This window comes from Engystomops pustulosus, chromosome 11, assembly GCF_040894005.1.
Source record: "Engystomops pustulosus chromosome 11, aEngPut4.maternal, whole genome shotgun sequence".
Classification (NCBI taxonomy): domain Eukaryota; kingdom Metazoa; phylum Chordata; class Amphibia; order Anura; family Leptodactylidae; genus Engystomops; species Engystomops pustulosus.
This window is the reverse complement of record NC_092421.1, coordinates 15,963,957-15,974,888: the sequence shown is the minus strand read 5'-3', so window position 1 is coordinate 15,974,888 and position 10,932 is coordinate 15,963,957. Positions and strand designations below refer to the sequence as shown.

The 10,932-nt window shown below is 39.9% G+C and overlaps 1 long non-coding RNA gene across 1 annotated transcript in view; it reads right to left on the bottom strand.

Moving 5' to 3' along the window:
• Window positions 1-9,930: 9,930 nt before the first annotated feature.
• The window catches only part of LOC140106265 (uncharacterized), a 329,889-nt gene continuing 328,887 nt past the window's right edge, over window positions 9,931-10,932 (bottom strand). The window contains exon 8 of the long non-coding RNA XR_011850752.1: window positions 9,931-10,008. This is a non-coding gene — a long non-coding RNA (uncharacterized lncRNA). The remainder of the gene's footprint in view (window positions 10,009-10,932) is intronic.

Genomic DNA, 10,932 nt, shown 5'->3' with positions numbered 1-10,932 from the left:
TTTCACTGGGAGAATGAAATGTTCCTGGAGCTGATGCTATGGCAGACTAAAACTGTTTCTTTATTCGAATTGCTCCACAAAAGAGAACCAAGGGAGTACCAAGGAAGTGGGGGAGGTGGAGACATCTCTGTGAAGCCGGAGAATTGAGGAGCTCTAGTAACCCCCCAGAACCTTTTCACCTTAGCAATTGTAAAAGTTGATTTTAGAAGTAGGGAGGCCATTGATAAAAAACATAAGAATATTGTCTGGATCTATGAGTTAATGTCCCTGGTTAAGCATGCTTAAGAAAATTTCCTAAAAAGGAAGAAGCCCTAAAAGTTTACCCGCGAAAGCAGGAGTGTGAATTGGATGCAGACTTCTGGTTACATGGGCTATTGGATGCAGCGGGGGGGGGTTGCGCACATCAGAAATCATCAGGTATTCCGATGATAGTGTGGACTCCGGACCCTTAGTAAATGAGCCCAATTATGAGCTGTAAAGGCTTGCCATGCAAATTATTCTAGAAACTCAACATTTCTGCACGCTTACTGTATTTCTAGCACACTGAGAAATAAACTTTCTATGATTTTTCATTTTTTTTTTTTGTCCAAACACACATATAAAATCAGAAAAAAAAATGATTTATAGGGTATTAAACTGACATAACTTGGAATCTGCAGTACAAACACATAGCAGCCACCCAGAGGGTTTGCCTCTCTTACGCATCCAGGATTTGTGCATTACAGTCTGTACTATTAAAATGCTGCAATGCTGGAATCTAATGTAATGCAGGATTGTGGCAGCAGGACGGGGGAAGAGATGATGCAGTAATGATTCATGGCTCAAAGCCTGAGGTGTCTCTTTCATCCCGGTGCCAAGTAATCAATTACTTTCTGCTGGCATAGTGGAGGCTGAGTGATAACGTAGGGCCGTTTTCTACCGGTTGTACAATTAGAGACATCATATGGGACAATGAAATAGTGAAGTTCTAATGCTGAATTCATGGAACGGTGATTAAAAAGATTACCAATATTACATTTCCACTTCTCTTCGATAAAAATGCTAAAGGTCATGTGCTTATTATTAGCCAAAAAATGAAGAAAGCTCTATAGCCTCCGACATACTTGGAGATCCTAAGAGATATACAGCATTTATCCAATCATAGATTCATTACTACAGAGAGCTGCATTCATCGGCAATGAAGAAGAATAGACGACCAAGGACTTTGGGATGAAATCAATGGATTTACATAATAAAATGTTAGCGAGATAAAATAAAAACATGCGTGAGATATAGGAGGGGGTTATCAATCACTTTCATTGCTCTAGGGAACGGCTTAGAAATTCTAGCGGATTGTAATAAAGTGAGAATCTACGGAGGATTGTTATGAATATCAATGTTAACTTATAGAATTGGTCGTTTGAATGAAAAATAAATTGGATTTAATTAGTTTTTCGTTTAATGATTATCTCAATTGGGAAGATTCTACTGAGAAGGCTGTATTTATACAGCTAAAACGGTAAAGTTTATAAGAAGAATTAAAGTTACAAAGTAGTTGCCATGGAATAAAATCCAGAATCGGTGATTGTATTATTTAATGCTAATGATTTCCTTATGTAAATGCAGATATTTAAGGAATATTTCCTGTTTGTAGGGGTTTATGGACTGGTATAAAACAGCCTCAGTGCGGCAGTCAACAAAAACATTGGTTAGGACTGAGGGGGCGCCGCCATTAACCCCTTCATGCTCTGTGACGGATATATCTGCCGCAGAGCTATGAAGGGTATATAGAGAGGGCTCACGGGTTGAGCCCTCTTCATACAGTGATGGGCTTTGCTGTATATTGCAGCAAAGATCCATCGCCACCACCCTTGGTGAGTGCTTGCACCGATTCGCGGGTGTTAACCCCTTCCCTGCCGCCAGCAAAGTTGCTGGCAGCATTTAAAGCATGGCAGCGCATGGGCTGCGCCATCTTTCTTCTGATCGTCGCTCCCCTGAACGTCATCGGGGGGTGGCGGCGATTGGTTGCCAGGACAGCCTCGGGTCTTCGTCAGACCCAAGGCTGCGTGGTTACTGCAGATTCGTTACAATGAGCCAGTGGCTCATTGTAATGAATCATAAGAAAAAATGCCATATACTGCAATACAGTAGTATTGCAGCATATGGTAGGAACGATCTGACCATCTAGGGTTAAAGTAGAGGCGTAATTTGGAGCGCAGAGTGAAAATCGTAAAAACTGAGCCCACAAGAACGTGATGTACATACCCTTTATTTTAAATTTTTCAACATTTGGAATTTTTTTTCCTGCTTCCTGGTACACAGCATGGAATAATAAATAACATCATGGGAAAGTAAAAATTTTTACGCACAAAATAAGCCCTCACACAGCTCTGTACACATAAAAATGATAAGGTTATGGATTTTTGAAGGTAAAGAGCGAGAAATGAGCGGAAAAACCCTGCGTCCTTAAGGGGTTAAAGGGGTTGTCCAGAGGTTGAAAAACATGGCTGCTTTCTTCCAAATGCAGTACCACACCTGACCATGGCTTGCGCAAATATTTCAGTTCAAGTGTATAGAAATAAATGGAGCTGAGTTGTAATACCACACACTACCCATGGGCAGGAGAGGAACCGTTTTTTGTATAAAGTAACCATGTATTTTAATCTCCAGTGTATTCAGCTGCTATGGGTTCCATGGTAGGAGGGGAACTTAGCTGTTTTCCCTACTTGTCCTGCCATTGTTATAGTTACTACTTAAAGGTAATTACCAGGGAAGACAAGGTGATGATAACAGGAATAGATTTGTGACTAGGAGTGAATCCTGTCATACTTCATAAATCTATTGACCTGGATCTGGATTTACATGATAAACCTGGAGAAGAGAAGATTTGGTTGCCACACATTATAGGATAAGGCAATTTTCAAACATTTTGAAGACAGAAAACTGACTGCAATAATGCATCATCCACATTTAAAGGGGTTGTCCGACTCTTTTAAAAAAATGGCAGAAGGGCTGGGGAGGTAAGTTTGAAAAAAAAAATCTGTACACACGCTCCCGGGGTCCCGCACTTCCATCTCTCTGGTCCGTGGCCCTGTTTGTTTACAGGGGCACGGAAGCTCTGCTATGTCCGGCTTTCTGGTCGAGGTGCCTGGCCATGCCCACCCAATCCCTATTACCAGAGCTGTATCATGCGCTGAGATATGGGGATGGATCGGCCCATGTGTTGCATATGTTTTCCCTGGGAAAAAAACAAACAAAAGGCTAATTAAGTCATGTGCTCATTACCCAGCAAACTATGGCAAATGTAGTGCAACCATGTTCCATCCCTCAGACATAATCCTTACACCACAAAATAACTTTGTTATGATAAAATGTCTCACCGATCACAGATCACCAATGTGTTAAACATCTGACTTTAATTTTTTGAGCATTTGTGTTTTCCATGAAATGAGAATTATGTCCGATGTCCACAGAACATTTATTTTACTATGCTGTTATGTTGGATTTATTATGTAAAATTATGTTGATTTAAATGAAATGCTACTTTATGCATCGGGTTTTTTAATTTATTTTACATGTGGATTTTGAAGCTTTTGATTTCAATCATTTTAAATAATTCTCAGATTAATGATGCCATCACATTTTTCGATGTCATTTTTACATATAATCCTGTATAATAGGAAGGTTTCTTTTCTTTGTAAAAATTATGATAATGGGAAGAAATGTTTGGTTTGACATTTGCTTGTGAAAGACCATTCATATTAAAAGACAATTTGCTCTAGATTGCAGCCAACACTGAAACATGTTTTACATGAAATTAGCATATTTTAATGCTGGTCATTCTTCAAAACAATGTGCGAACCTTAAATCATTGGTTTGATATATGTAGAACTTACCTTATATACTCGAGTATAAGCCTAGTTTTTCAGCACAAAATTTGTGCTTAAAAACCCTAACTCGGCTTATACTCGAGTCAACTAAAAACATAAAGACAAAACTCACCTTTCTGACGTCACCCATAGGTCCTCTTCTGTCTGAGACAGTCTGAGACAGAAGAGGACCTATGGGGGACGTCGGAAAGATGAGTACAGTGTTATTTTTTTTCCTTCTACAGGGGCTGGGTAGGCTGTATGCTACAGGGGTTGGGTAGGCTGTATGCTACAGGGGCTGGCAGACTATATACTGGGAGGCTGTAACCAATGCATTTCCCACCCTCGGCTTATACTCGAGTCAATAGGTTTTCCCAGTTTTTTGTGTTGAAATAAGGGTCTCGGCTTATACTCGGGTCGGCTTATACTCGAGTATATACGGTATATTGTAAATAAATGTAGATATATGTCAGAAAGTTTTATGTGAAATAAGAGGCAAAAGAAAATTTCATTTTAATAATATTAATGGAGTTTTCTATCCTTAAATAAGATGTACCTCCAGCGTCATAATGATTTTTTACAAATTGTAACATTTGATTTCTGTTTCAAAAAAACAGAACAATGCCGGTTTTGTGTTTCTCAACTTTTTCTTTCCAAAGTTAAATCAGAGTTAAGTGGGTCTAACCTTTTCCTATCCATGCCCTATGATGCCTTGTGTTCTCTCCTGAAGGAGCTTAACAGCAAATTCAATGAGATATCAACTGAGTTGTCTACAATCTGTACATAAAGGATCTATATAGTGAGCAGCCTTGCAGCTTGCACCACATGGAGGAGCAGCTTCAGTGCATTGAATAAGTAGTAGGCAAATATGTTTACCAAGGTGTTAACCGGAAAACAATTCCTCCTTTTTCTACCTTGAAGGGAAGCCCCATTAACACTAAATATGACCCACAAGAAATCTAATAACATGATGTGGGATAAAGCCAAAGCAGTATATCTATTCCAGAAGAAACAGACTCCCAACTGTAGATGGCGCTGTTTCGACCTGGTTGGGTCTCCTTGGTACAGCATAGGGAACTGGTTTGGCGGTGTGAGAGGCTATTGACTAGGGCCAGAAGGTAAGAGTTCTACTTACATTTAGGCTACATTCACACTGCCGCATGGGGGACGTATATACGGCCAACATATTTACAGCTGATATACGTCCCCCATAGACGGCATTGGCCGCACGGCGCCCTACGGGAGCGATACAGTGCAGCATACGCGCGGCACCATACCGGTCCGTACCTGGGAAAACAATAGGACATGTTCTATCTTTTCCCGTATTACGGCGCGGTGCGCCATACATCCCTGTGATGGGGGGCGGGGGTGAGCAGCGCTCCTCCTCCTCTCCCCGCGCACTGCCGCACGGCATTGTGAATCTAGCCTAAGTCTAATAGTTACATTAAGTGTCTGTGGTGTGGAAGCACTTAGGGTTAACAGCTTCAAGACTGTTAACTCTTACATGTATCATGTAAGAGGGGTCGGAATCCCTAGGTATGGACATAACACAGTGACCAGATTTGGATCAAGCAGACCTCGTTGGATTAAAACCTACGCACTGACCGCATTAAGAATCTGTATGACCCCCAAATAGGGCCTGGTTTTAAAACTTATAGCTGGTATAACTTGTTTGTCCATCATCCTTTTGTGTGGTGTCTCCCAAGAGACAAAATTGGTCTGCAGCCGGGACGGTTTAAAACACAATTTTTTCCTATTTGACAATCGTTATTATCTGCAAGTAGAGGGGGCACCCATGGGGGCGAAATTTTCCCCCTCTCTAGCTAATATTTACATGTCACAATGGGAGGATTTGTTTCTGTTCTCCACCTGCAATCCATTCAGAGAGTCTATAGTCTGGCTAGGACGCTATATAGACGACTTAGTGTGGATCTGGAAAGGTGATAAGCACCAATTTGAAGTTTTTTGTTCCTATCTTAATGAGAATGACATGAACCTTAAATTCACTCATTGTTTTGGTGGACCACGCATTAATTTCCTTGATTTATGTCTGGAGGGGAAAGAAGGCAGGATCACAACTACTCCCTTTAGAAAGGACACGGCGGGTAACTCTATTTTACTCGCATCGTCCTGTCACCCACCACACGTAGTGAAAAATATCCCGTATGGGGAGATGATAAGACTACGCAGAAATTGCACATAGGACATGACATTCAGGGAAGAGAAAAAGACATTAATCCAAAGACTTTCAGAAAGGGAATACAAATCCAGGGATTTGGAAATAGCCAGCAATAAGATAGATAGGATCAAACAAAAAGACCTTATAACACAGAATTTTGGCAAGAGACACAAAAGTAAACAAGATGCACAAACAATAGTCTTTTCTACCAACTATAGCAGACAGTTTAACAAAATTAAACAGGTCATAAATAAATATATCCCGATTCTGCTACAGGATGACACAATGGTCCCTATAGTTGCAACAGGCATCAAATGTGTCGCCAAACGGGCCAAAACTATAGGCTCAACGGTATCCCCCAGTCTATTTGACAGCACGCGGGACCAACACACAATCCCTAACTGGCTAAGATTTCCTGGTTGTTTCCGATGCGGTCACAACAAATGTAAAGCCTGCTCGTACATTAAGGTCCAAAATAGCTTCCAGTCATTTTCCACGGGCAAAGTATACAACATCAAAGGTTACATCAATTGTAATTCAGAGAATACGGTATATTTGGCAGGGTGCTCGATATGCCGACTACAATATGTCGGGCACACCTCTAATGCACTTAAAGTCAGAATACGTAGACACTTGTCGGATGTGGATAGTGACAATGTCAACATTTCCACACTTTCTAGACATTTTAGAGAAGAACACAATAAATCAACTATAGGATTCTCTTGGTGCGGCATAGAGAGAATTTTTCCATCAAAAAGAGGAGGGAACATCAAGAAACTACTTCATAACAGGGAAACATATTGGATGTTCGTTCTCAACAGTCGCCATCCAGAGGGCTTAAATAAAAGATTGGATCTCATAACCACTTATTGAGTCCAATAATCTTGATATATGTTAAATCCCAATTTGAGAGTATAGATACCTCTTCATCCCTTTATGCTTAGAGTTACAGGCAGATCCCTTTTTCCCGCACAGGTATAGGTGCATATATTATACTTAGAGGTCCCACTATTTACTGAACATCTATTTTTAGGTTACAGTCACTTTAAATCACTTTATTTGAAATCGGCCATTCAGTTGTTTAACCATCATAAACAATATACTAATTATATAGGGCTTCTATTATACTATAAGAATTTGAGAATCATGAGTAAACTACACCCATCATGTGTACCCAGATGTGGGTCTACCTAGCCGATATGAAAGCTATACTATAACAGTTGACGATTTATCCGTTTGTTGATTAACGTTATGCATGCCCATATTGCATTTATAGTCCACATCTACAGGTTTGGTTCCTTTGTTTGGCTTTTTTAAAACTTAACACATTCAGTTATTTTGTGTTTTTTAACAGATTATTGTTAATCATTCTCTCTTACCCAACCAACATTTATTCTCCAGCTGATCCGCGCATTGGGGGAGGCGGAGTTCCCACTATCAATACACAAGTCATGTGACGATTCACATGACGAATCATGTGACCTAGGAGCACTTCCGGTGGTACGTCACTTCCGGTTTTCCGTGTCCACGAGGTGCACGGGATGAAGTGAGACGCTCACACCGGACTCCACCCCCCCGCGACCAATGGCGAATCGCTGATTGGGTAAGTTAGCACATTTATACTTTGATCTGTGTTATGTTATTCAGGATCATGATTAAGACGCAGCAGCGTCGAAACGCGTAGGTCCTTGCTGTATCCATCTATACTTTTATCGCATGATACAATAAAGAAGGATTTTTAACAGTGCTATCTGTGTGGAGGCCAGAGTGCCGCCTGAATCTGCTTTGTTCGCAGCCGGGACGGTGGTCCAGCATTTACACGTTCGATAATTTATTTTAAACAAATAAAGTTGCATTTTATACACAAAGTCTATTCCACACTTTTGTTGCTTTATTCTTAGACTAAATGAATCGTCAGCAAAGATTAACTTTATCTTTGATTGCTGAACTTGTTTTTCTTTTATCATTAAAAATATATTTTATGGTGTGAGTATATGTTAATTTGGAAGAAGGGAATTTTGTCTTGCCTGCCCGGGACAACAAAATGCCAGGTACTGAAAGTGGCACAAAATTTTTACAAGATCACAGACTGGGATGGAATTACTGATAGGGAACAGAGGAGACCTTCAAGTCCAGGTCAGATTCAGGTCCAGGGTTTGGTTGTCCAGTGCAACCTGGAAACATGCCAGATGGTCAACCGTGCAACCAATCCAGCAAGTTGATGCCCCTACCTACTAGCCATGGCTGTGATTGGCCAAAAAGGTATGACTCTCAGAATTTGGTGACACTTGAACAATAATTGTTTTTGTCAAATAGGTAATTTTATTATGTATAATCTTATAACTTAAATTTTCAGACCTTTCAATGTGTTTGCAGTGACCTGTAAACTGAAATGATGCTGCACTGTGCACCATGCAAAAAAGAGAATGTATAGAAAGGCACAGAGAACTTTTTTTTATTCCTACCTGAGATTGGTCTATCCAAATCTTAAATGGGTTGTCTAGGATTGGGCCTTTTTTACGGCCCATATGTATACTTACCTTGGTCTTCACGTCCAGTCCAGCACGCCCCCTCCCATCACTGGAGCCTGTATTTGTATACAACATGACCACTGAGCCTCTGTAAACCAACAGATGTTGGCATTGATGGGTGACACTACGCTGGACCGGAGTTATATAACGGTCAAAAACTAAATCCATCAAATCTGACATTGACTTCGTCATAGCTCAAGCTGACTGTCATTTTGACAATGTATCTGTAGAACTACTACAAAAATTTAAGATAATACAATGTAAAACTTTTCAAAAATATGTTCAAAATATTAGTTGATCTCAGGGGCTTAAAGAGAACGGTGATTTACATTTTAGTTCATGAACGTTTTTCATGTTTGTTCTTTTTACTATCTGAATGTCTTCAAGGAAGAACAAAATATTAATGCAGTGTAGAACAAAGAAATTTGCAAGTCTTTATAACAAGTTATGGTAAAGAATCATTTAAATAACCAACCCAATGAACCTGAAAAATCCTTTAAAAGTGTCAAAAAATAAGAAACGTTTTATCAGCAGTGCGGTGCATAATATCTTTCCATATTCTAATTTTGTTCTCAGACACACTTTCCAAACAAGGTGTGAAATTCATTGCAAAGTTACTTTAATTGTTGCTTCTCCCTCCCATGGGTTTTGCACTGAATTCTAAATGATTGATTTCTTATGGTTTTGCTTACCACATTATATGAAATTTAAATTCACACTGTATATGCTGTATAAATTTGAGTAAAAAATGTTCTTTCAATATATCATATATAATTTTTTTTAAATAATGCAATTAATGTTAAAACTGTTACAAGTGAAGACAAAACAGTTTAAAGTAGGAGCAAAGCTTTTACACTGGGAGGACTTATCAAAGCAGTTTTCTGACATATAAGCCTTGAAATAGTCGCAATTCCTAGTGTGCGGGAAGGAATTGCAACTATTTCCCCATTATGTAACCACCAAGCCATGTGGGAGTGGAGGGGGAGTGAAGCGGGCCGTCCCTGGCCATGTGTTTGCGCACTAGCTATACGTTATAGCTCAATTCTATGAAAGGTAGGACCCGGCAAAGAATTGCTTGGCCACTTGCCAGTCGTTGAAATATCACTGGATGTATCGAGCGTGGTAGGAGGAGCGGGGCATCAAACGATGGTATACCATGTGCCAGCATGTGATAAATCCTCCCACTGTGTAAGAGCCGGTACAATCCTGGAAGCAGAAATGTCTAAACTATAAAGTCATAGATGATCATTAAGAATTTTTCATTTTGCACAATTCTCTGCCTTAGTTCTGTACTAAATTAAATTGTTTTAAAAAATTGCAATTCCCAAACTCATAGCAAATATACTTACGGTAACACAAATGGCTAGTTCTGCAGTTGCTTGCATGCAGCATACATATCACGCCAATTGTACTTCTAGTGCAGTCAAGTGTGGAGCAACAGATGAAGCACCTACAATGCGTACAAAAATGAAAATTTAAAATTTCACACATGTTCTGAGAATTTATTTTAAAATATACAGTATAAGTCCTTCAAACCTGCACAATACATTTCCATAAATATGATCGAAATAATTTATGTTAATCAATGCTCTGTATGCTATCAATAAAAAAGTTAATAATTGAAGCAGAATTGCTTATCTCTAGAATTTTTGTCATAAAAGAAAGTGAAACCAAAGTACTGCAAAATAAAAATGTATACAAATCTGGAGATGAGCAATGTTGCGGAGTGCATTTGCGTCGGGTTTCCCCCGACGATTTCCATTTTGCGCTGGCTTGCAGGTGACAGAAATGGGGGGGGGGGGGGACATCGGACAACCCTATGGATTCGGACAATGCTCAAGATTTAACATTTAGAATTGTGTCGCAAGACATGCACTTACAAGCAACGGGAAGAAGATGGTGAACTCCTGCAGACCTCGGCGCGGAAGCGACGGATGCAGGAACTCGGGCACACAATCTTCATGAATCACGCCGGACTTCATCCTCGTCGGACCGTCTGAATCGGGGATTGCAACAGGACCAGGTAAGTAAATTTGCCCCTATGCATGTTGTTGTATTTGTTTTTTTTTGTCTCATAATATTGTTTTTTTTTTTGAGTTTGTCACAAATTGTTCTTTTTTTTGCTGCACATGTCCCTTGATCTCTTGATGAAATTGGCAGGAGTTTTTCACTTCCTTCTATGTCCGGTGGAGTCATTTTGTGCCAAAACTTGCACCTTAATGAAAATTTGCACCAAATCGCAAATCCTGAATTCAGTTTAGTGAAATGCCAATGAATGTGGCACAAATAGGGTCTACGTCAAAGTGACTTTGCACTGTCCTATGTTCATTTGGCACAATGGAAAGTCGCAAAACAGCATCTGTACCGCAACTGC